Genomic DNA, 25,886 nt, shown 5'->3' with positions numbered 1-25,886 from the left:
GGACACCAGCCTACAAACAGGGAGAAAGGAAAAGGAATGGTGAAGAATGACATTTGGGAAGCAGAAAGCAGAAGAACTGGAGTAAGTAGGCTGGTGACACATAAGGGAATTGCAGCAACATGGTAATGAGACCCCATATTCATCTTAAGTTTCCAATGGAAGGTATTTTGAGTGTTTGTTTATTGTTAACTTTATTACTTTTCATTTGATTAAACACTTTTTTGTTGTATTAAACCAGGTATGTTGCAGCCTAACAATTAAAAAAAAAAAATCTATGAGTCCTTTTGTGAGCAGTTAGGCTCCAAAATCTAAGCCAGTAATGTACACACAGGAGTTCCTGCCATGATGCAGTGGGTTAAAAATCTAACAGTGGGAGTTCCCGTCGTAGCGCAGCAGAAACGAACCCTACTAGGAACCATGAGGTTTCAGATTCCATCCCTGGCCTTGCTCAGTGGGTTAAGGATCTGGCATTGCCGTGAGCTGTGGTGTAGGTCAAAGACACAGCTTGGATCTGGCGTTGCTGTGGCTGTGGTGTAGGCTGGCAGCCAAAGCTCTGATTCAACCCCTAGCCTGGGAACCTCCACATGCCGTGGGTACGGCTCTAAAAAAAAAAAAAAAGACAAAGACAAGAAAAAAAAAATATGCATCAGCAGTGGCTCAGGTCGCTGCAGAGGTGGGTGTTTGATCCCCACCCCGGCAGAGTGGGTTAAGGATCCGGCAACAGCTGTGGCATGGGTCGCAACCGCGGTTCATATTCAATCTCTGGTCTGGGAACTTCCATATGCTGCGAGCACGGCCATAAAATTAAAAAAAAAAAATTTTAAGTATACACACACAGTTTGTCTTTCATAATTGGAGTTCCCATTCCATGTATTCTTTCCGATTAATTTCAGATGCCATTAGAACTAGCAGAGAACCTTGGTTACACATAATGTGTGTTCTTCATTGACCAACCTACCTAAAAGTAAGAATAGAAACAGGAGCATAAACTCAGCCAGAGCCAAAAAAACCAAAAAAACAACAAAAAAAACCCTGACCCAACAGTCAAAGAGCTGAACCCTCAGCCAGTAGCAGAAGTACCTGGTTCACACCTGAAACCCCTGCAGCAAAGTCCCCACCAGACACTGATAGATCAGGAAGCACTGGAAGACGGGAGGAGGGGCTTGAACCTTAAGGGGCGGCACCAGAAGCAGAGCCCCCACCCCATGACTGCCTGGCCCACAAAAGGTTCCAGAGACAGGTTCTCTCATCCACACGAGTGCCACACGTGACACAGGTGGTGAAGAGCGTGTTCTCACGAAACCCGGGCACCTTCCCAGCATCTTCCACCCATTCTTCTCCCACAGCTGGGGCTGAAAACCCCACCAGCCCCAGAGGGAAAACCCTAAGACGCTGTTAGCAGGGATGCCCCCCTCCACGCAATGGCCCAGCCGAGCATCCCCCAGGAAAGGCTGAAGCTGACACATCCTCCACACACTCAGCCTTTAAAAGGAGCAAGCGGGCAGCCAAGGCAGAGGGCTGAGGACAAGCCTCTAACAGGAAAGCAGGGCACTAAAACAGGGATAGCTTTTTAAAAACGGACTTAGAGGAAAGAGAACAGGAAGGGAGGGGAAAACCTCACAGAAGGTTATTCACAGAAGCCTTCGAGAGAAGGAAGATACTGGGTCCCTAAAATAAGAGGAAGAAGCCATCGATGCCAGCACGCAAGGGAGCGGATGCCCAGCATCACGAGTCACCCGGGCCATGCAAATCAAAGCCACAATGCGATGTCACACCTGCTAGAATGGCTACTGTCAAAAAGACAAGAGACACAAGGGTTGGCGTAGAAGGGAAAGAAGGGGACCCTCAAGCAGATAAAGCTCAGTACAGGCACGGCGGAAACCAGTATGGAGGCCTCTCCAAAGACTGGGATGTCACCATCACATGCCAAATCAATCCCACTTCTGGGCATAAATCTGGGGAAAATGAAATCACCACCTGGACGAAGTATCTGTACCCCTATGTCCACTGCACCACTCCTCGCAACAGCCGGGACACGGAAACCACTCAATGTCCACGAGTGAATACAGAAAACATGATGTATATTTACACGGTGCAGTGGTACCATTCAGCCGTAAAAGAAAAAGGGAATCCCGCCATTCCAAACCGCATGGATGAAGCCTGAGGGCGTAATGCTGAGTGGGATGAACTGGACAGAGAATGATGTGCTATATAATCTTACTGATGTGTGGATTATAAAAACACCAACCTCACAGAAACAGACAGCAGACTGGCGGCTGCCAGGGGTGAGGGAGATGGGCAGGTACTGGCCAAAAGGTACACACTCCCAGTTCTAAGAAGCAGCATGGGATCTGAGCCTCGTCTGGACCTACACCTCAACTCACGGCAGTGCAGGGCCAGGGATCGAACCCGCCTCCTCATGGACACTGTGTCACGTTGTTAACCTGCCAAGCCACAACGGGCACTGGAAAGTGTTTTAAGAAGGCTTTTTGTGTGACCCACTTGACTTACTGACATGAACTTCAGCACTCGCTGCCCAATTACACGATCGTCTATTTATCCATCAGGATATTGACAGGCACTTAGGTTATTTCCAAAGTTTCCCTATAAAAGCAACGGTATGATTTAAAAAAACAAAAAACAAAACAACCCCACTTATATCTACTTGCACACACGATAGTTTCATCCGTTCAGCTTCACGGTTTTTGTCCTGTGTTCTCCAAAGAATGTTAAACTCCTTATACTTTTTTTTAGAAACACGAAACTCCAGACTTTGGATTTCACAAGTCTTTCCACTAATGTCTTTTTTTTTGTTCCAGGATACCACCCCGAGGACAACAGGCATGTACATCTTCCCAGCCTCAGGGCTGTTTTTCACTTGCACTCGGGAGAAACTTGTTTAAGCAGCATCAACTATTAAACCTAAATAAATCATTTTAACCTTTCTGAGCCCTCCGCTGTAAAATGAGCAAATACCATTATCTGGAATATCTAATAAGATAACGACAGGAAAGGCCCCTGTACCTCTGTTTTCCCTCCCAGGAGTATGTCTTTGCTTAATATGTATTATTCACAAGCTAGACAAGGACAGAGATATCCTCTTTTATAAAAGTAATTAAGACCTTTCTTTTTCACTAGATCATGCAACTTTATCTTTAAAATAACACAGAGAAACCAAAGACTCTTGACTTGTTCGTAAAGGACTTGTATATACTGAAATGTTTTAAAACTTTTACGGGAAAAAAATTCTAAGTTTGAAGAAACGATAATGTAAAACTTACTAAATGTTCTAATCTTTTTTTTTTCTTTTGTCTTTTTAGGGCCTCGCCCACAGCATATGGAGGTTCCCAGGCTAGAGATCAAATCAGAGCTACGGCTGCCAGCCGCCAGAGCCACAGCAACGCCAGATCCGAGCCGCATCTTCAACCTACACCACAGCTCACGGCAAGGCCGGATCGTTAACCCACGGAGTGAGGCCAGGGATCAAACCTGCAGCCTCATGGTTCCTAGTCGGTTTCGTTTCTGTTGGACTACGATGGGAAGGCCTAAATGTTCTAATCTTAATGATACATGTCATACAATAACTCTTAAGGGAGAGACTAAAGCTGATTTCTAATTTCTTAATATCCACTCCCATTTCTACTTCTTGATTACTTGTTTTTTCATTAATCCACTTTTATATTGAAGGAAGAGTCAGAAAATGGGTTTGAAAACTGAGCATTAGCAGTAGAATGAAGTATCACATGAATTAAATGACATAATGAGAAAATACATTTAAATTTTGGAATATAATTCTATAAATAATTAGAATTATATTTTCTTTTTTAATTTTTTTAATTTACATTGAAATATAGCTGATTCATAATGTTGTGTTAGTTTCAGGTTTACAGCAAAGTGACTCCATTATATATATACATAGGTATAAAGAGAGAGAGAGATTAGAATTACACTTTCTAATCTCCATGGATGAGAAAAAATTTCTTTCTAGTACACTCATCTTAAAACTCTTGGGGAAAACACTGAAATCAACCTTTTAAATTTGGTGACAAGAATAAACTCTAGCAAATATCACTTTAACAAAGTGTAACATGTAAGATTTTCATAAAGTATTTTTGGCTGGGCTTTAATACCTTTTTTTTTTTTTTTGGACAAACTCAGAACATCTCAGTAACATTTTACCACTGAGAACTATACCAGATATTGATTCTTTCCTGCTAGCTGGACTCTGAGGACCTCAGGACAAAGACACCTTTTAGGACAAACATGAGCTCATGGGAACATACTAATTTACCTCATACAGCACATGGCCTTACATTAAGCAGCAAGACCTCTCTTGCCCCACATACATAACACCATTGATTTCCATGGCAGCCTGGTGCAGGCGAGGGGCCCCACACGGCCTCTTGTTAAAGGAAAAATTTAGGTCTGCTTTTGAAGGGTGTCTGCCACCTGGCTCCCAGCCAATCCAATATAAACATCACCATTCATGAAGTGCTGGCTAACTCCTTGTCTCCAGGGAATTCCAGACTATCGAAAAGGTCAACATGCAATTTGAAAAGAAGAGGATCATTATATTTAAGAGGGCCCAGAACATGGACATATCATACAGAACAATACTGGCCAAGGGGCCAAAACACTCTAGCGGACAAGAAAATCTATGCAATAGTAGCTGCCCTTAGGCAGAAGGCTTTACGTACCTATCATCCCATTTCATTCTTACAAAAATCCTGTAAGTGGGTATTAACTATATTTTGCAAGTGAGGCAATGAATTTTATTTTATTATTATTATTATTTTTTTTGTCTTTTTGCCATTTCTTGGGCCACTCCTGCGGCATATGGAGGTTCCTAGGCTAGGGGTCCAATCGGAGCTGTAGCCTCTGGCCTATGTCAGAGCCACAGCAACGCCGGATCCGAGCCACATCTGCAACCTACACCACGGCTCGTGGCAACGCCGGATCCTTAACCCACTGAGCAAGGCCAGGGATCAAACCCGAAACCTCATGGTTCCTAGTCGGATTCGTTAACCACTGAGCCATGATGGGAACTCTGAGGCAGTGAGTTTTAAAGAGATAAACTGGCAGAGCCAAGATTATAAAAGCCTTGGACTCATGAAATACGATGGCCTGTCTACCATCCACTGTAGCATGTGGCCACTGACAGTCACAGTTTGGAAACAGCCTACTCCTTTGGAAATTCTTCTAAAATGTCTGCTACAATCTTGCTGATAGGTTCCCCTGTTTTCCAGGGGAAGAGTTTTTTCCCCTTCCTTAATCTCTACAATAGTGACACCTTCAAGTCTCTGCAGTGTCCAGGACCCTGCAGGGAGGAATTTGTAGGATCATCTTGAATGAAATAATTTGAGTACAAGCATCTGCTGTTTAAATTCACCGATGCACTTCTCTTTGGATAAAAGGATCCAACATCTACCAAACATGCCTGTGCCTGCCAGAGGCAGAACTCCTTTTCAATGAGAAAGCGAGAAGGAAGCGCTGATCCACAACCACTGATATGAATCTTACAAGCAGACCCAGTTGGCTACCACGTCGACACCCATTCTAACAAAGCAAGAGCTCCAACACTGACTGGAAGCGTGGAGACCCTAATACTCCACGGCGTCCCCCTCCTCTGCTAAGGATTTAACAATTCCTGAGGCGGCGCTCTGCAGGGATTTCCATGGTTCACAGGGAATCTGGACAGCATGGGTACAATTTCTCTGCAGCCTCCACTTCCTAAAGTGGGAACGATGGCGCTGGAAATGGAGGCAGCGTTCCCACCACATAAATGCAGAGAACACAGACTTGTGGTTGCCAAGGAGGAGGAAGGAATGGGACGGACTGAGAGTTTGGGGTGAGCAGATGCGAACTGTTCCATTTAGGATGGGTGCACAAGGTCCTACTGTACAGCACTACATACCCCGTCTCTGGGGATAGAACATGATGGAAGATAACAGAAGAAAAGGAATGAGTATCTAAGTACGACTGGGTCACTCTGCTGTACAGCAGAAATTGGCACAACACTGTAAATCAACGATACTTTAATAAAAAATATAAAAAACAGAAAATCAATAAATAATGCAGACCACAGAGGTCAAGGGCCACGACCCCATCTCACTGACTCTCCAAACACAAGACCAAACTCAATTGTCCACATTATTACAATTTAGTTGTTTTCTTGACTAGGTCAATTTCAACATATCACTTAAATTACAGATTTCATTGATGACACCAAGCTATCAAGATGCAGGCCACACCTGTGTGTATACACTGAATAATTAAGTAGTAAAACAGGCCAAGGACTCTCATGAAGTACAATTCGTTGTTTTTTTTTTTTAAATTTTGGGTTTTTTTGTCTTTTTTGCTATTTCTTGGGCCGCTCCCGCAGCATATGGAGGTTCCCAGGCTAGGGGTTGAATCGGAGCTGTAGCCACCGGCCTACGCCAGGGCCACAGCAACTCGGGATCCGAGCCACGTCTGCAACCTACACCACAGCTCACGGCAACACCGGATCGTTAACCCACTGAGCAAGGGCAGGGACCGAACCCGCAACCTCATGGTTCCTAGTCAGATTCGTTAACCACTGCGCCACGACGGGAACTCCTAATTTTTTTTTTTAATTAATTAATTTATTTTTTTATGAACTACAAATTCGTTTTTATCTGAAGGATCGAAGGGACAATAATCAGACAGATCATCCGTAAACCAGCAGTCTATACAGTTTAGATAATTTCCAATTTGAACAGGTCATGGCAATGACCTTGAAATCCAGTTCTGGGAAAAGATATCATTAAGTAAGTGAGCAAATAAATGTAAAAAAAAAAAAAAATTAAGAAGTTCCCGTCATGGCGCAGTGGAAACGAATCCGACTAGGAACCATGAGGTTGCGGGTTTGATCCCTGGCCTTGCTCACAGGCGTTGCTATGAGCTGTGGGGTAAGGTCGAAGATGCAGCTCAGATCCCGTGTTGCTGTGGCAGTGGTGTAGGCCGGAGGCTACAGCTCCAATTCAACCCCTAGCCTGGGAGACTCCATATGCCGCAGGTGCAGCCCTGAAAAGACAAAAAAAAAAAAAAAAGTTTGAAAATGTAAGATACAAATTAACCTGAAATTCCACTGCAATAGCTCATTTCTCGAGGACACATCACAGAAGTACCCTAGTGACCACAGAGAAGTGGCTGCATTAAATACAGAATCACAGAGGAGATGGACTGAACTGTATTAAACCAATTGCAGATCTTTTTTTTTTTTTTTTTGCTTTTTAGGGCCGCACCCGCACATATGGAGGTTCCCAGGTTAGGGGTCAAGTAGGAGCTACAGTTGCCGGCCTACACCACAGTCACAGCAACACCAGATCTGAGCCGCTTCTGCGACCTATACCACAGTTCACAGCAAAACCAGATCCTTAACCAGCCGATCGAGATCAGGAATTGAACCAAAACCTCATGGTTCCTAGTGGGATTCCTTCCCACCGTGCCACAATGGGAGCTCTCCTTTGCAGATCTTCTTAGAGCAAGACTTTTCATCTGGGGATAATAATAACAAGTCATCTCTTACAGATAAGAATACTCTTCTCCATGACTGATTCATAAGAAGTAGATTTAGCAACTTTTGCTCCTGTATTTTTGCATGTGAAAACTGAATTCTGGTTTCTACCTTAATGCTCTATATTCCTGTTTTACTTTGTCTTTACAGAATATTTTTCCCAGCAGTATTTTAATTTGTGTCCCTGGTTCCGAATGAACTTTTTTTTTTTTGTCTTTTTTGCTATTTCTTGGGCCGCTCCCGCGGCATATGGAGGTTCCCAGGCTAGGGGTCAAATCGGAGCTGTAGCCACCGGCCTACGCCAGAGCCACAGTTAACACAGGATCCGAGCCGTGTCTGCAACCTACACCACAGCTCACGGCAATGCCGGATCGTTAACCCACTGAGCAAGGCCAGGGACTGAACCCGCAACCTCATGGTTCCTAGTCGGATTCGTTAACCACTGCGCCACGACGGGAACTCCCGAATGAACTTTTTTTAACCACTGTGTCTCCCTGACATAATCTGGGGGGTTGTAAGACTTAAGGAAGCCAGAGCTATCACTTTAAGCTAAAACTGCTTACCCGATTTGGGGTTTTTTTTCTCCTTTGGCCACCCCACCACATATGGAGTTCTCAGGCCAGGGATCAGATCCAAGCCACAATTGTGACCTATACCACAGCTACAGCAATGCCAGATCCTTAATCCACTAAGCCAGGCCGGGGATCAAACCTGTGTCCTGGTGCTGCAGAGAGGCCTCTGATTCTTTTGCACCACAGTGGGAACTCCCGGCTTATCTGACTTGGAATTCAGAGTAGAAGGCAAAATGAAGAAATGCAGACATGATACTGACCCCCTGTGAATTCTGAATGATTTTTCATCAAATTTCCTTCTGGAGTACAAAATGTGGCAGGTTTGAATCAAAGAAGATCATTTCCATATTTTTTATTTTATATTTAAATTTTATTTCTTTAAATAAATGTGTACTTATTCCTAAGTAAGCTCTTCTTCATTAAAATTACTCAGATAATTTTTTTAAGTCAAGTCTTTAAAACAAGTTCCAGACAATTGAGAGGGTCCTAAGCTAACCTGATCTGTTGATTCATTCATCACGTGTCTCATGCAGTTTCTAGGGAAACAAGCATCTGGGGCCAGTGAAACAAACTCGGAGCCAAGAATTGTGATTTCCTATGTGGCCGGTAGCAAATCAAATACCTTCCTCGTGACTCAAGTCAGTTGATGCAGAAACAAGGTGAAACAGAGGATCTTTGGAAAATCAGACTCAATGTCTGAATATAAAATTTCCATGTTATGTTAAAAAATAAAACTGAACTTGACTGCCCTATATTTGAAAATAATGTCACCATGGAGTCAAAAGATTACCTCTCAGCTGCTGCAGGAGTTGCACCAGCTCATAAGTAAAAACAAGGACATGCATGTTTTAAAAGAAAACCTCAGTATTTCCCTATTTAAGCAGAACGATTCAAGAATGAAACAGCTACTTAAACCATTAATTTGGCCAAAGGGTTTTTTCTGAACAAAGCAAGCATAGGATGTCCCTCTTCCAAGACATAAAGAATAAAATAGGAGTTCTCTGGTGGCTCAGTGGGTTAAGGATCCAGCATTGCCACTGCTGAGGCGTGGGTTTGATCCCTGGCCCAGGAACTCTCACATGCTATGGGTGTGGGCACGAAAAAGAAGAAGAAGAAAAAGAACTAGAATAAAATAGACAGCCAGCATTTACCGAGAGCCTGTTCTCAGAGTTCTACTCGCCACAACCCTCAAAGGAGATAGGTCCCAGTTCTCATTAATCCCAATTTAGAGATAAGAAAGCAGACACGGGATACGTGCATTGTCCAGAATTACATGGTTGGGGGTAGCCTGTTTTGTTCAAAATCAATACTTAAGTCAGAAGACAAATATCATATGATATCACATATGTGGAATCTAAAAATATGACACAAATGAACTTATTACAACAGAAACAGACTCATAGACATAGAGAACAAAGTTACGGTCACCAAAGGAGAAGAGGGAGAGGGATAAATTAGGAGTTGAGGATTAACACAGTCACACTCTGATATGTAAAAGGGATAAATGACAAGGACCTACTGTACAGCACAGAGAACTCTACTCCTTAGCTTATAATAACCTGTAATTGGAAAAGAATATATATTATATAACTGAATCTATCTGCTAGACACCAGAAACTAACATAGAAGAACTACGCTTCCATTAAAAAATAATAAATAGGAGTCCCCATTGTGGCCCAGCAGGTTAAGAACCCTGGTTAGTCTTCCTGGTTCAGTCCCTGGCCTCACTCACTGGGTTAAGGATCCGGTGTTGCCGTGAGCTGCTGTGTAGGTTGCAGAAGTGGCTCGGATCTGGTGTTGCTGTGGCTGTGGTGTAGACTTTAATTTGACCCTTAGCCTGGGAACTTCCACATGCTGCAGGTGTGGTTGCAAAATGAAAATAAAAATAAATATATAGACTTGTGGTTGCCAAGGGGGAGGGCGAGGGAGTGGGACGGATTGGGAGTTTGGGGTTAGTAGATGCCAACTATTCCATTTAGAATGGACAAGCAATGAGGTCCTGCTGTACAGCCCAGGGAACTATACCCATCCCTTGGGATAGACCAGGATGGAAGATAATATGAGAAAAGGAATGTTATCTATACATGTTTGACTGTGTCACTTTGCTGTACAGAAGAAATTGGTACATCATTGTAAGTCAACTATACTTTAATAAATAAATAAGTAAAATCAGTACTGAGTAAATATTTGAAGATTAAATAGCATTTGATGAATAATATTTGATGACTCAGAAAAGAGTAGAATGTTTAGAGCCAAACAGAGGACACTGCTTCCCAGGATGCGCAGGGCAGGCAGACACGGGATAGACAGCCCAAATCTTCCTGAGAGACCCCTCCCTTTGCCCTGGGGTCCCTGCAGGGACAGTGCCACCCGCAAACCCCGGACACAGGGTGAGAGGGCAGGTCTAGCTCCCAAACAGCAGAGCATGACAACCACACGGGACTGAGCCGATGTCACATGATTTTCTACAACAGTGCCTGCATCATTAAAGTATTTTAGAAAAAAATAAAAATCTCATCCTGTCCCCCCCGGCCCACTTTCCCATCAATGAGACAAAATTTACAAGTAAAAATCCTCGTAATCGATTAAGATCCACCACCCTAATCAACGTGTTATCGCACGTGAAACCTTCCATGGAGACGGAGGGAATGGTGGGCGAGGCAGCCCCAACCTTCATACACATGAAACTCCTCAAACGCGCCTCTGGAGGAGTCATAGAGCCCTAGGAACGGACCAGCCTTTGGGACACAATGTCCCAAGTCAGAGCAGAGAGCAGTGGAAAGTTGGGCAAGAGCGGACAGGAGGCGAAGGAACGCTGTGGTCTGGTCGATGTGTGAACACAGGCAAAGAAGCCAGACCAGGACCTGCTGGGTGACGGTCGGGGCACAGGGAGCCCCAGAGCAATGTCGCCAGCCATGCCTCAGAGAGGGGGCTGGGCAGAGTCCACTGTGCCAGCTGCCACCCCGGGAGGGGGGGATGGTAAGGACAACATCGATGGCGATGACAACTAACTTTTACTATGGGCTGAACTCTGCCAGGAACAACAGCAGGCCCTGGACTCATGAAATTTCATCCAACCCTTAACACCAAACTAGGAGGTGCTGCCCCCTACAGGAGGACACCTTGGCTCATGGGAGCTCAGCCACTTGTCCTAGGTCACTTCCAAGGTCACTTGTAGAGCCATGATCTGAGTCCAGACCAGAGTTTTCAGGCCATGCTCCACTAACCATTAAAATAGACACCTGGGAGTTCCCACTGTGGCATAACAGGATCAATGGTTCTCTGCAGTGCCAGGATGCAGGTTCAATTCCCGGCCCAACACGGTGGGTTAAAGCATCTGGCGTTGCCACAGCTATCCTGTAGGTCATACCTATGGCTCGGATCTGATCCCTGGCCTGGGAACTCCATATGTGGAGGGGTGGCCAAATAAGAAAATAGATTATTTAAATTAAATTACGTAATTTAATTATAGATTAATTAAATTACATAACATTCAATTTTTCCCAACCGACCTAGAGACTCAATACAATCACAATCCAAATCACAGCTAACTTTTTCCATAGAGATGAATAAGCTGATCAAAAATTTTTATGGAGAGAGAAAGGAACAGAAAAGCCAAAACACCTCTGTAAAAGAACAAAAGTGTAGGACTCAAGTTCCTTAATTTCCTTTTTTTTTTGGCTTTTTTTTTTTAACTGAAGTACGTTTGATTTACAGCCTTGTGCTAATTTCTGTTGCATAGCAAAATGGCTTAGTTATACAATGGCTATTAGGAGGCCGTTAAAAGTCTGTAAAAGATCAAACCTGCACCCCACCACAGTGACCTGAGCCACAGCACTGACAACATCAGACCCTCAACCCAATGTTACACAAGGGAACTCCACACACTACCTAATTTCAATGCTTAAACCTACAATCATCAAAATGGTACAGTAGTAGCATAAATTTAGGTAATACAATAAAATAAAAAATTAAACATAATAAAGTAAAATAAAACTAGATCAGTGGAAAAGAACAGACCAGAAGAACCCAACCATACATGGTCAATACATTCTTAAAGGTGTGAAGGTAATTCAATGGGAAAAAATCTTTTCAATAAATGGTGTCAGAACAACTGGCCGAAGTACCTAGCACCATATACAAAAACTAATTCAAAATGGACCACAGGAGTTCCCGTCGTGGCACAGTGGTTAAGAATCTGAGTAAGAACCAGGAGGTTGTGGGTTCGATCCCTGGCCTTGCTCAGTGGGTTAAGGATCTGGCGTTGCCATGAGCTGTGGTGTACGTTGCAGACGTGGCTCAGATCCCGCGTTGCTATGGCTCTGGCATAGCCCGGCGGCTACAGCTCTGATTCGACCCCTAGTCTGGGAACCTCCATATGCTGCGGGAGCAGCCCAAGAAATGGCAAAAAGGCAAAAAAAAAAAAGGACCACAATCCTAAATTTAAGACATGAAATTATACAACTTCTAGAAGAAAACATGGCTGAAAAATCTTTATGATCTTGGGTTAGGCAAAGACTTCTAAATATGACATTAAAAGATGGACCACAAAAGAAAACACTGATAAACTGCACTTCATTCACATAAAAACGTTTGCTCTTCAAGGTGATCTATGGAATTCCCATTTCACACCCAGCTTTTCTGACGATGAGGATCCAGCACGAAGGTCCAGTTCAGCTGAGAGCTGAGTTCCTTTCACCGCACGTCCATTGGCTGATGCTCCAGTTTCCACGGCAGTGTCCTGAGAGTTAATCCACGCACAACAAGTCAGTGCCCTGGGTCAGGGGCATTAACAGGACTCTGCTCCTACACCCACAAAACCAAGACCGAAACCTAGACCCTGGGCTATGATGACTCCTACGCCACCCACCCAAACCCCAGGAAAGCCTCTCTCCTTCCACCTGCTTTTAACTATAACAGTACTTTTGAAAACCTGGACTCTGTGTAAGAAATCAGTTGAAATCTCCCACACTGATTTTTCTTCCCAAAGATAGAGAAAGTTTACTTCGGTCTGCTGAGAGAGTTAACACTTGCTACTCAATGCTCCAACAAGTCTGGGAACAAAGAGGGCAAAGAGAAATGAATGGTTTGAAATGAAAACAAAGAAAACCACAGTCATGAATTAACAAAATCTGACACGGTGGGAACCCGTAAAATACATTTTCAATAATTATAAAGATGAAACTAAAGAATTACATCTTGTGATTATTTCCTAAATTAGTACAATGAAACTATACACAATTGAGTCTAACCAGCATTGTTTTAATAAAGAAAACTACGGATGGGACTACTCGGAATCAGCATGAACCCCCACCCCCATCACCCACCGCCCTTGGAGGCTGTCAGTCACTCAGCATCTGGGGGCAAAGGCCACAGCTGTGGGGATGGGGGGATGGGGTGAGGGCTTCTACCCACTATTTACTAGCTGCTATTCAAATTAAATATTTAAATGATGCCCCAGAACCAGTAAGAAACAGTCTACCATGTTTTCCCTTACTCAGCTTTAGTTGAAAGGTCAGAGACAATGAACCACTGATATTTTTATAATTAGCAGATGAAACAGAATCTAATCATAGAAACTGGACATTTTCTACCACCTGCTTGCAGTCTGTGTTTATTAGTCGGTGATGAGGATTTCAATAATTTTTCAATAACGTGTAACTGGCAAATGCGTTACAGGAGGCCTAACAGGACCGCAGGTGCCAGACGCTAATGTGGGTCTCCTGGTGCTTCTCGAACCCTCCCCACCTCCCACCCCATCACCCATGGCCCTCCTCCATCACCTCCTAGGCTGTCAATCACTCAGCATCTGGGCACAAAGGCCACAGCTGGGTGGGGGGAATAGAGTGAGGGCCTCTACTCACGTTGGCCACTCGTCCCAAATCTCCCCACTCTTTTGAAAGACACTAGCCCGGCTCTGGTCCCCATGATTTGCTGCTTTATGCCCTCCCTCCAGGCTCCAGATACCACCCCAGCCCAGATTCCTTCAATCCCTCCCCTCAGAGCCAGTCAAGCATGCAAGGAATGGGGTGGCCCCAGGGCACAGCCCTGCCACCCCCCACCCCACCCCCACCAGGGTCCCAGTATTTGGTCCAGTCGGGGTCAGGGTGCTGCCCGAAAAGGGGCACACTGAGCCTTTCAGGACCACATTAGACAACTGTGTTTCCCAACCTAGCCATCTGGGTGGCAGCATAAATTACCCCTTTAAATACTGCCACCTTCTAATTAATTTATCACGGAGCAAAACAGTAGAAACCCAGCCCCCAATATCCCATCCCCTGCTCTACTTGAAAGAAAAAATGCAAACGATTAAGATATAAATGACTGCCAACTCAACCTCCATGCGGACAGCTGGTAAAACCACAGCAAACGTCCTGCAGGCTCCCGACACCAACACAAGGACTAAGGGATGCCAGAAAGGAGGTCATAGTTTAGACAGATTTTCAATCACAAGAGTTTAACTTTAAAAAAAAAAATTTTGCTTCACCTTCACATCATCATTTAAATTTTGCTAACTTTTAGGAATTTTAAATATGACATTTTCCAACAAAAAATAAATAGATAAATAAATACGACATTTTCATTGATCAATATTAGTTCACTTTCTTATGTTTGCCTCCTGGTAGCACTTAATATATTGGTGTACAGAAAAATAAAAGAGTGACAACTTGTACTTTCAATAAACAGCCAAAGAGCATGTTTGAGGTGTTGCATTAATATCATGTTTCTGTACAACACAATTCAGCCCCAACGGACACTGTGGCATTTTCACAGTAATACACTGAGATTATGTCAGTTGTTCACAATATACTCGACTCCAAACATGCTAATTTTAAGGAGTTTCTTGTTCAACTATGGTTAAAGTTTGTGTATTCTATGTCGAAAAATCCTATTTTTCTTATCTTTGAAGAACCCCCTTCTAAACTGTGATCACTGCAGGTGAGGTTCAAGCCGGAAGGGAAGTTAGAGATAACCTAATATAACCAACCTACTCACCAGACACACTAACTACCACCCCCCACAGCCAATCTTTTCACATAATATAAATGAAACCACTGTCTTTCATTATTCTTTTTTTTTTTTTTCTGTTTGCAGCCACACCTGCGGCATATGAAAGTTCCCAGGCTAGGGGTCGAATCAGAACTGCGGGAGGGACCTACACCACAGCCACAGCAACACCCGATCCAAGCCACATTTTCGACCTACCCCACAGCTTGCAGCAACACTGGATCCTTAACCTACTGAACAAGGCCATGGATCGAACTCACATCTTCCCGGATACTAGCCAGGTTCTTAATCCACTGAGCCAGAACGGAAATTCCATTACTCATTTTTAAACATTACTGAGCCTAAACATTCACTAACTCAAAATAAGTTGATTCTCAAAGAAACAAAAACTAAGAACCCCAATATAATTGTGATGGTACCAACCCAGAAACCAAGTTACTCATTATGTATGACTTATTATTACCTTGTTGTACACAATGTATTTCACAAAGGGCACGTGTGCTTCTACAGGGCTTCGTTTTTAAAGTACAAAATTCAGGCCAGTGAGAAACAAGCAAAGAACATGGGCAATTTGACTTTAATTTTATTTTACCATTGCATGGCGTGGTTCTATGTGCACTGTGAAGCTGTCTCCCTAAATAAACAAGAAGCAAAAAGCCCTCTTTGACCAGAATCCTTCCACAAACGGGAGGATTGAGAGGAGGACAGAATGCTTCCATGTGGCGATGTCACCACATGGAAAATGAGCAGGGACCATCGCTGTGACAGGAGCAGCACCTGCCACTAACGGTCCTTCCCAGCAGGACCTGACCCACTGAGCCCAGGACAGACCCAGGAGAACACGTCACTGCAGCCCCTCCCCTAACCCCCCTCACCAGGCAGCTGCTCCCCCGACAGCATTTGTCCACAGTGGTCACAGCTGCACGCTCGATGGACCACACGGTACAACCGCCAAAAGCAAACCCCAAACCATGGAAAACAGCCTTCGTCACTCTTGAGACGTCGGCCAGAATTCAAGGGCTGCAAGGCTGCTTCAGAAGGACATTCTGGCCAGAGGAGCTCATGACAGCTTCAGAAGTTTAACCACCCCATGCAAAGATGCCACACAGTATAGAACAGGGAAACCTACTCAATACTTTGTGATAATACATATGGAAAAAAAACCTGAGGAGTTCCCGTTGTGGCTCAGTAGGTTAAGAACCCGACCAGTATCTGTGATAATGCAGGTTCTATTCCTGGCCTTGCTCAGTGAGTTAAGGATCTGGTATTGCCGAGAGCTACATCGAACATGGCAGATGAGGCTCGGATCTGGTGTTGCTGTGGCTGTGGCATAGGCCGGCAGCTGTAGCTCCAATTTGACCCCTAGCCTGGGAACGTCCATATGCTGAGGGTGCAGCCCTAAAAAAAAGAAAGAAAAAAAAAAAGAATATGAAAACGAATGGATATGTGTATATTTATACATAACTAAACCTGAAACTAACACAACACTGTAAGTCAAATATCCTCCAATAAAACTAAATATCTATAAACACATACATCACTGAACAAAAACAGAGAGGCAAAATATAGGCTGAAGGGTTTCATCAATTTGTTTTTCCCTTTTTTTTTTTTCTTTCTTTATAGGACCACACCAGAGGCATATGCAAGTTCCCAGACGAGGGGGTGAATCGGAGCTACAGCTGCTGGCCTACACCACAGCCACAGCAACTCCAGATCTGAGCTGCGTCTGCAGCTATTCCACAGCTCATGGCAATGCTGGATCCTTAACCTACTAAGCAAGGCCAAGGATCAAACCCACATCCTCATGGATACTTGTCAGGTTCTTAACCTGCTGAGCCACAAAGGGAACTCCTCATCTATTTGTCTACTGGGACTCCCACCATGTTCCAAAATGATGTGAACTTATTCATTGAATTATAGTACAATATTATAAAACAGCAGTGGGACTGTGGCAGAGACAGCAGTGCAGGTGGGAGAATGGCACCAGGAAGCAGAGCTCTGCCACTCACTACATCCCCAGGTGACCTGGGGGGGGCAGGTCCCTTACCCCTCCGTGAGCCCATTTCCTCAACAGCAAAATGGAAAGGATGACACTTACCCAGTGGGGCTGTTGTGCAGAAAAACTTAACACATGTAAAGCATCTAGAACAGAATCTGGAAAAATGCAAATGTCACAAAAAATGTCAGCCTAGGAAGGAAAGGTGTGAAGGGGAAAAGGAATAGAAAATGGATAAACAGGGCCAAGGCACACCACCCTCCAATGTGCTATGTATATAAGTCTTGGTTGTTGGGTTTTTTTGGCCATGGGCACAGCATGTGGAAGTCCTGGGCCAGGGATGGAATCCACACTACAGCAGTGACCTGAGCCACTGTAGTGACAACACAGCTCCTTAACCACTAGGCCACCAGGGAACTCCAAAGTCCTGTTTTTATTGTATCCACACTTACCCATCACAGCAAGGTATAAAAATTCAATTTTTTTTTTTTGGTCTTTTTAGGGCCTCACTCACAGCCCATGGAAGTTCCCAGGGAAGGGGTCTAATCCTTAATCCACTGAGTGAGGCCAGGGATCAAACCCACAACCTCATGGTTCCTAGTTGGACTCGTTTCTGCTGCACCATGACGAGAACTCCAAAAATTCAAATTTGAACTGTGCACATTTATACCCATCCTACTCACAGGACCAGACAGCTTACTACACGATGTCCTTACAAGCCAAAAGAACTATTAGTTGACCTGAGTTTGCCACATCTTCCCAAAAAGGAGAAAGACCAATTCAAGCAATGTGGCCAGCACAGTGAAAGCGTCCACTTTCAGAACTGGGTGAGAGGTCTGTACACACGCCCTTTAGAGACAGCCCCCATAAGGGGGATGGAGACCTCTGAAAGCCCACATCCCAGCCCCTGCCTCCTCTAACTGGAGGGTTCAAGGCCACTGCTAGGACAGGGGGTGCAAAGGGGGCTAAATGGCAACAGCAGACCCTGAAAGTAAACTGTAAACTGGTGTCGACATCCGATTTCCCACTATTTCTAACTTCAATATATTCAATTATAACTCAAATGAAAACATCAATTACATTGAAACAAAAAGCCCTACAAATCATTATATAAAATGTATTTTAGGAGTTTCCTGGTAGTGCAGTAGGTTAAGGATCTGGCATTGTCACTGCTACAGCTTGGGTTGCTGTTGTGGCACAAGTTCAACCTCTGGCCTGGGAACTTCCACATGCCATGGGTGCAGCCAAGAAAAACGTATTTTATTTTATTAATACAAACTGGCTAGCATCTAAGAGATACAAACGTTTAGACACAATGGTTATTGCATCTAATGCAGGTGCTGGATAATAAAATGATGGAACATTAAAGCCTCATGCTCCGGCTGGGAACAAAATGAGGATTGATTCGTTTCATTTTTCTTTCTTCCCCTGCTCTTTGCATAGGAACTTACAGTTCTAACAATAAAATGTCTGTAAGGGGCATCCCTGAATTTTGATCATGGGGTAACTTTGGGGTAGCAAAGTGAATACCCTAAAAGTCTCATTAACATCACAGCCCCACTTCTTCCTCCTTAAAAGCACCTGCAGACTGGGTTCCAGTTGCAGAGCTCACTGCATGTGTTCAGTTCCATAACCAAGTCACAGGGAGTAAGATTTTAGTGAATGGATGAGAACTGATGTGAGAAACTGCTTACCTGATATTTTTTAGCTTCCCAGAAAACCAAACAAATGTGAAAAGAAGCTCCATACGCCTCCAGGAGAACAGGGAAACCTAGGTCCCTACAGCCCCTCCCTGGCTTTCCATAATGAGGGGGCTGCACAGACTCAGGGAGCAGAGCGGGAGGGCGGGGCGAAAACAGCTGTGGCCTGGGTTCAAACCCTTACCTGCGGCCCTCAGCATCATCGAGGGCATGCAGGTCAAGGTGAGCAACCGCCTCTCCTGCAACTGCTCTGCTGGCTCACTGCTGAGCATGCTGCCAGTTTATCAGTGACATAAGCAGGACCAGAGGCAGCCCCATCCATACATGAGTGAGCAGGAAACATCTGACAAGCCTCAGAGTTCCTGGTCTGGTACGTCTCTGTTTCATTCTTCCAGGAATATATTCTAAGGAGAAGAAACTGTTTTAAAGAGACCGCTTTTCTGCCTTTTATCCACTTTTCAGGGTCTCCCCACCACAAATAAAGTATAGCTTATTACAATGAGGTCTTACTGTACAGCACAGGAACTATATCCAGTCTCCTGGGACAGAACATGATAGAAAATAGTTTGAGAAAAGGAATGTATACATGTGTAGGACTGGGTCACTATGCTGCAAGCAGAAATTGGTACAACGATATAAATCAGGAGTTTCTATAATGGCTCAGCAGGTTAAGGACGTTGTCTCTGTGAGGCTGCAGGTTCGATTCCTGGCCTCGCTCAGAGGGTTAAGGATCCAGCATTGCCGCAAGCTGCAGTGTAGGTTGCAGGTGCAGCTTGGATCTGGCTCCACTGCTGTGGCTGTGGTGTAGACCAGCAGTGGCAGCTCTGATTTGACCCCTAAGCCTGGGAACTTTCATATGCCACAGGTGTGACCCTAAGGAGGGAAAAAAAAAAACCTCTCCTACCAAATATCTTTGTAGTCCCTGCTCGAATCTGATTTCACAATGCTCGAAAACAAATGCGTGTTGCTTTAAGCCCCCTTTTTTAAAAAGTCCAAGGATTTAAACAGATATTGAGAAAAATGAGAAAAAAAGAGAGGTCGAAAAAATGCTTATAAAACTTCAGTGAGGACTACCACTTTTTCTCCTTCTAAAGACAGAGTCTCTCCAGGCAACCTGACCTATCTAATCATTTTCTTGGATGAATAAGAATTTAAGTAGTTCTAAAGGCAACTGAAACCGACTGCAAAAAATAGCACAGCCTTTCCAAGAGCATCCAAGGGCCATTTGACTTTACTTTCCCTTTCAGATGAAGATAAAAGACGTTCCTTGTACATACAGATTGGATATGTGCAAAGCAATCTGTGAAAGTAAGACTTCTGATGGGATTACTGTGGGTTAGATGCTTTGTTATTTCTCAACAGCCGGAGCAGGTTATCATTAAACTCCATGCAAAATATCAAGACCCATTTCCTTTGAATACTTTCCCCCACTTTAACTCAAAACAGCACAACACAGAGTAGCCAAATTTGTCGTGTTTTTTAATTAAATCATATTTATGGTGTTTAAGGAAATCATGATGATTCTTCTAAAAGTTAGTGGACACCATCTCTGGTTTCCATTTTGATCAACTAATAGAGGAAAAGGCAGTGCTCTCTGATATATTACCAGAAAGTTCTAAAAATGGCGGCAGGAAGCAGAAAACTCGTTCCCCAAAGATTTCCACCTCCTAATCCAAAGAACCTGTGAACACGTTACCGTACGAGAAGAGACTTGGCAAACGTGATGGGGCTCAAGGTTGTGAGATGGTGTCACGGAGCAGGACCCTGGGAGGCCTTCCCAGAGCAGACCCCACCCATGTCCTCTGCCACCTTCTGTCTACAGAAAAACTTTAGTCAAAGAATCAATTTCATCCAAGAAGTGAGAAAATAAAGAGAAAAAAGAAAACAGTCAAGCAAGACAGAATAATAATAGTTTAGTCAGTCAACAAAGTCAAGGACCTTCAGTTCTTCAAAGATGACAGATACTCTTCTGAACCATGTCCTTGGAGCCGTGTGGCAGGTGCTGAAGCCGCACGAGGTGGAAGAAGTCAAGGGCATGCTGCCCACATGTACGCAGACCCCAGACCCGATGGAACCAGAAGGTTGAGGATGCTGACTCCCAATGACCTCACCACCCATCAATCAGGAGAATGTCCCCGAGCTGATCGCACCCTGCTCCTCACACACTGGAAGACCCCTCACTACCCGTCCCCCAGGGGGACACAGAACTTGAGGCACTAGCCTGCTGGGTCCCCTGTGTCTGGCAATGAAAGCTACATTTTCTGTTCCCTTCATGTGGTCTCTGTGTTTGTATTTGGCATCGGGGGCAGAGGCGGCCGAGATCTCAGAGACAATGGGGAGGGCAGCCTGCGTTCCCCGGAGGACCCATGTCATCCTAGGGGTCCTCACGGGGGAGGGAAGATGTGACAAAGAAGCAGAGCTGGGAGCAGTTCAGCCACAAGCCAAGGTGAGGGCAGTTTCTAGAAACCAGACAAGGGCGGGAGATGGTCTCTCCCCCACATCTCCCAGGAGGACCAGTTTTGCTGACCGACGCTGGATCTGAGCCCGTGAGACCCACTTTGGACTTCCGACCGCCAAAGCCGTGCAATAATAGAGCTGTGTTATGTAAGCTGCTGAGTTGGTGGTAATTTGCTAAAGCTGCAGTAGGACACGAATGCCATTCCGTCCTGGAGCAAACTGCCCATTTTGGTTTTTTAACAAGAACCACCTCGATCCTGAACCAAAGGGCGAGAGGAAGGAAAGGAAGGTGGGAAAGGTTCCTGCCTCTCGGGGCTCAGCAAAGGAAATGCAGATCCCAGCTAAGCAGCGTCATGTCTGTGATGAGCCAACCGAGGTGCGAGCAGTGAGACCACAGGAGGACAGCCAGGAACCTTCGAGGGACCCAACGACCCTTTACTCTCTCTGTGCCCCACCCTTCACCAGCCCCGGGGTTTGAATTCCATTCAATAAACGGTAATGTTCCTTCTTAATTAGACACATGGTATGGCCACTCAGAAATGCTGATTGATGTGAAACTCAGAAGAAGTTCACATAACCTCGGCTGAAAACAAAAGAATTTGCTAATCCGGCCAACCTTACTTGGGGTGTTTTTTTGGAATACGGAGAGGGGTCCAAGACTCACGTTTCAAGAACTCGGATATGGAACCACAGACAGAGAGAACAGGACTACCTCTCAGAATTGTGTATTTTTTTTTCTTTTGTTTCTTTTTCTTTTTTGTCTTTTTAAGGCTGCACCTGCAGCACATGGAAGTTCCCATCATAGGGGTCGCATCAGAGCTGTGGCTGCCAGCCTACACCACAGCCACAGCCACATGGGATCCGAGCTGCATCTGCAACCTACACCACAGCTCACAGGCCACATCGGATCCTTAACTCACTGAGCGAGGCCAGGGATCGAACCCACAGCCTCACATAGACAACATTAGGTTGCTGATCCACTGAGCCACAAGAGGAACTCCTCAATTCTTTAATGAAGGCAACATTAGAAAAGACCCTTATGCAAGGAAAAGGTCAACAAATCTTTACACAGGCTTCGTTAAGACGTGTAAAAAATTGACAGGAATTGCAATGGTCCCTGAGGAGCCCTGGTCTGGGTCAGGCCTTCTGCACAGCTGACGTCACAGTGCAGGGGATGGACGCCACCCCTCCCTCCCGTTTGTGAACGGCCAAGGTCAGTTCTCACCAACGGCCTACTGAAGTCTCTGTGCTGCTTTTCACGTGGAGAGAGTATCATTTTTCTTGTTGATTTATGGAAACACTTCATATACTAAGGAGAGGAACACTTTGTCACAAGTGAAAATTCAAATAAAACCTAAACAATTACTGGAGTTCCCGTCGTGGTGCAGTGGTTAACGAATCCGACTAGGAACCATGAGGTTGTAGGTTCGGTCCCTGCCCTTGCTCGGTGGGTTAACGATCCGGCGTTGCCGTGAGCTGTGGTGTAGGTTGCAGACGCGGCTCGGATCCCGCGTTGCTATGGCTCTGGCGTAGGCCGGTGGCTACAGTTCCGATTAGACCCCTAGCCTGGGAACCTCCATGTGCCGCGGGAACGGCCCAAGAAATAGCAAAAAGACAAAAAAAAAAAAAAACTAAACAATTACTAAAATAAGTCATAAAGTAACTCTGAGGCATGAACAGTCTTCCTTAAAATGTATCATGGCTATTAGTGCCTCACATCCAACAATATCTTTCACCTCAAGGGGCACAACTGTGAGGTGGTGAAGGGCACAGGTGACGGAAATAGGTGGCCCGGTTTCAAATCCCAGCTCAGCCACTTCCAAACTGTGACCTCTGGGGGCCTCGACTTCATCAACTGCACAGTGGAGGCTATTTAAGCGCCTACTTCACAGGGCTACTTGGAAGAGGACATAATTCATATGCCACACTCAGACGACGCCTGGCAGATGGTACAGACTCAATAAATGGGACCTGTCTTTAATGATATGATAGCTTCAGGGAGCTGTTTAATTTCCAGAATTTTGCTAGCCAGTTGTCAAATACAGCCATCATTAAAAATCAAATGACCTAAAGCTACATTAAAAACAAAGATAAGGAGTTCCCGTTGTGGCGCAATGGTTAATGAATCTGACTAGGAACCATGAGGTTGCGGGTTTGATCCCTGGCCTCGCTCAGTGGGTTAAGGATCCGGCATTGCCATGAGCTGTGGTCGAGGTTGCAGACATGGCTCAGATCCCGCGTTGCTGTGGCTCTGGCGTAGGCCGGCGGCTGCAGCTCCAATTCGAGCCCTAGCCTGGGAACCTCCACATGCCACGGGCGCAGCCCTAGAAAAGACAAAAAGACCAAAAAACAAAAACAAAAACAAACAAACCAAAAAAACCAAAAAAACAAATATAATACACATTCCCATCTCATCACTAACGACATCATTACATCTTACTGTTTGCATCTGTGCCACCTGCCGGGTGGAAGCGCCAGGTCGTGGCAACCTGCTGCACTAACCCTGCCAAAGGGTAAAAGTGATGTCAAGAGGTAGCTTGAACTCAATCATGCTGAAAGTATTTACACCATGGAAAAGAACAGAGAAGATAAATCAAGAATTTTACCCTGGAAGAATAGGTTATCAAATGACCAGCATATCACTGGTATATTATTACAATGTAAATTATTACAGTGATTATTATAAGAGATCATCTTTAATCTCTTTCCTTTTCACAGGAAAAAAAAAACAGGGTGGAGAATCCAAATATTAGTGCTCTCAAGTGTCCTTGTCCCTCTGTGGCACTGCACATACAAACTTGACACCAAATTCAGGCTCCTTTTCAAAACTGTGTCCTTCACAGACAAGGGGACGGACCATGCTAGCCTCGTCTTTCCTGCACCGCCCCCACCAGACAAGTTTGGTATCTTAAAATACAACAGGGCTAATGCACCACCGTTCCATAAGGAGGCCGCCCGTAGGAGGTAAAAGCCAAGTGCCAAACTGTCATCAGGTACAGTCCACGCATCTCTTAAAACTGTTCTGACCTTCTGACAGGACTGAGCAACGCAAGTCAACATCCAACAGGCCCGCAGTCGCTCCAGCTGAAACACAAATATTAACTTTGAAAATAATGGTCATGCACTCAGCTCCCAACTGCTCACTGCATGTCTGGTTAAGACCTAGTGCAACACACACACAAGTAATGTGTGCAGAGGGGCCGACCTCACGTGCCCATTCAGAAGTGCGGCAGAGTTTACATAGCACAGAACGAAGCCTGCAAGGGAAGGCACAGCTGGGTCCCTGGACTCGTCCTACGCTCAGGAGCCGGAGGAAGAAGCACAGCACATACAGAGTTTACACAGCACAGAATTTCTTCTGGAGTTCCCACTGTGGCACAACAGGATCCACAGGGTCTCTTCAGTGTCAGGGACACGGGTTCGATCCCTGGGCCAGCACAGTGGGTTAAGGATCTGGCATTGCTGCAGCTGTCTGTGGTGTAGGTCACATCTCCAGCTCGAATTCAATCCCTAGCCCAGCAACTTCTATATGTTGCAGGGTGACCTCAAAAAAAGAACTGTTAAAAAAGAATCTTTTTTCCCTTCCTGCCTGACCATGAGAATGTGGTTTTATTATACTGACTCAGGCTTAAATATCACATCAACAGAAACACCTGCATTAATCGTGCCGTGTTTTCTTCAGTCTCCAGCGGGTCAGCAACACTCCCATCACAGGGTTACACCAAAAAGGCAACACAGCAACCAGGACCAGGCCTTTTCTTTCTCTTTTTTTTGTCATTAAAGTACAACTGATTTACACTGTTGTGCCAAATTCTGCTGTAAGGACCAGGCTTTTTCCTTCCCACGCTTTCAGCAGCTGAGTCCAGAGCTCCCACCAAACAGAAGGAAGGTAATTAAAGCGCGGATGAAGCACATATGAAAGACTTGGAGCGATTTAAGTCGACAACATTTCTAGAGTCCATCTGTCACAGAAGAAAATTATGCACAATTTACATGTACACAAGGCTTCTTTAAAGATAAAAGGAGGGGAGCTCCTGTCATGGCTCAAGGGTTAAAGAACCCAACTAATATCCAGGAGGATGCAGGTCTGATCCCTGGCCTCGAGCAGTGGGTTAAAGATCCATTGTTGCTGTGAGCTGTGGTGTAGGTCACAGGCGAGGCTGGATCCCGACTTGCTGTGGCTGTGGTGTAGGCCAGCAGCTGTAGCTCCGATTCAACCCCTATCCTGGGAACTTCTGTATGCCACAGGTATGGCCCTAAAAAGACAAAAAGGAAAAAGAAAAAAAAAAAGATAAAAGGAGGACCTGCCACCTCTGGATGTGATGGAAGAAAGAGGTTTACTCTTTCACGTGACACAATCATTTTTATCTCTAAAAAGAGAGACAAAATTTATGAAACCACAGCTTCTGGATATTCGAAAACAGAAGACTGATTTCTGAGAAAAAGGAAACAAGGGAAGCCCTATCACTCCCAGCTTACTGCCCGGGGTGTAGCCCTGGAGGTAGCGGGGATACCGGGTTTAAGGAAAGAGGGTAGGCTCCCTCAAGACGCAGGCAGTTAACCTGAGAAGGTCAAGGCCAGTGCAAATCGCAGTGCAGAGAACAGGAAAAAGCTGC

At 44.9% G+C, this 25,886-nt stretch overlaps 1 protein-coding gene across 15 annotated transcripts in view; it reads right to left on the bottom strand.

Annotated features, from left to right (window-relative positions):
• Nucleotides 1–25,886, bottom strand: part of DST (dystonin) — a 496,303-nt gene that overhangs the window by 332,675 nt on the left and 137,742 nt on the right. The gene's annotated exons all lie outside the window — the stretch shown is intronic.

The sequence above is a fragment of the Phacochoerus africanus genome, chromosome 9 (genome assembly GCF_016906955.1).
Source record: "Phacochoerus africanus isolate WHEZ1 chromosome 9, ROS_Pafr_v1, whole genome shotgun sequence".
NCBI classification, from domain to species: Eukaryota; Metazoa; Chordata; class Mammalia; order Artiodactyla; family Suidae; genus Phacochoerus; species Phacochoerus africanus.
The sequence above is the reverse complement of the archived record's forward strand: the minus strand, read 5'-3'. Positions and strand labels throughout refer to the sequence as shown.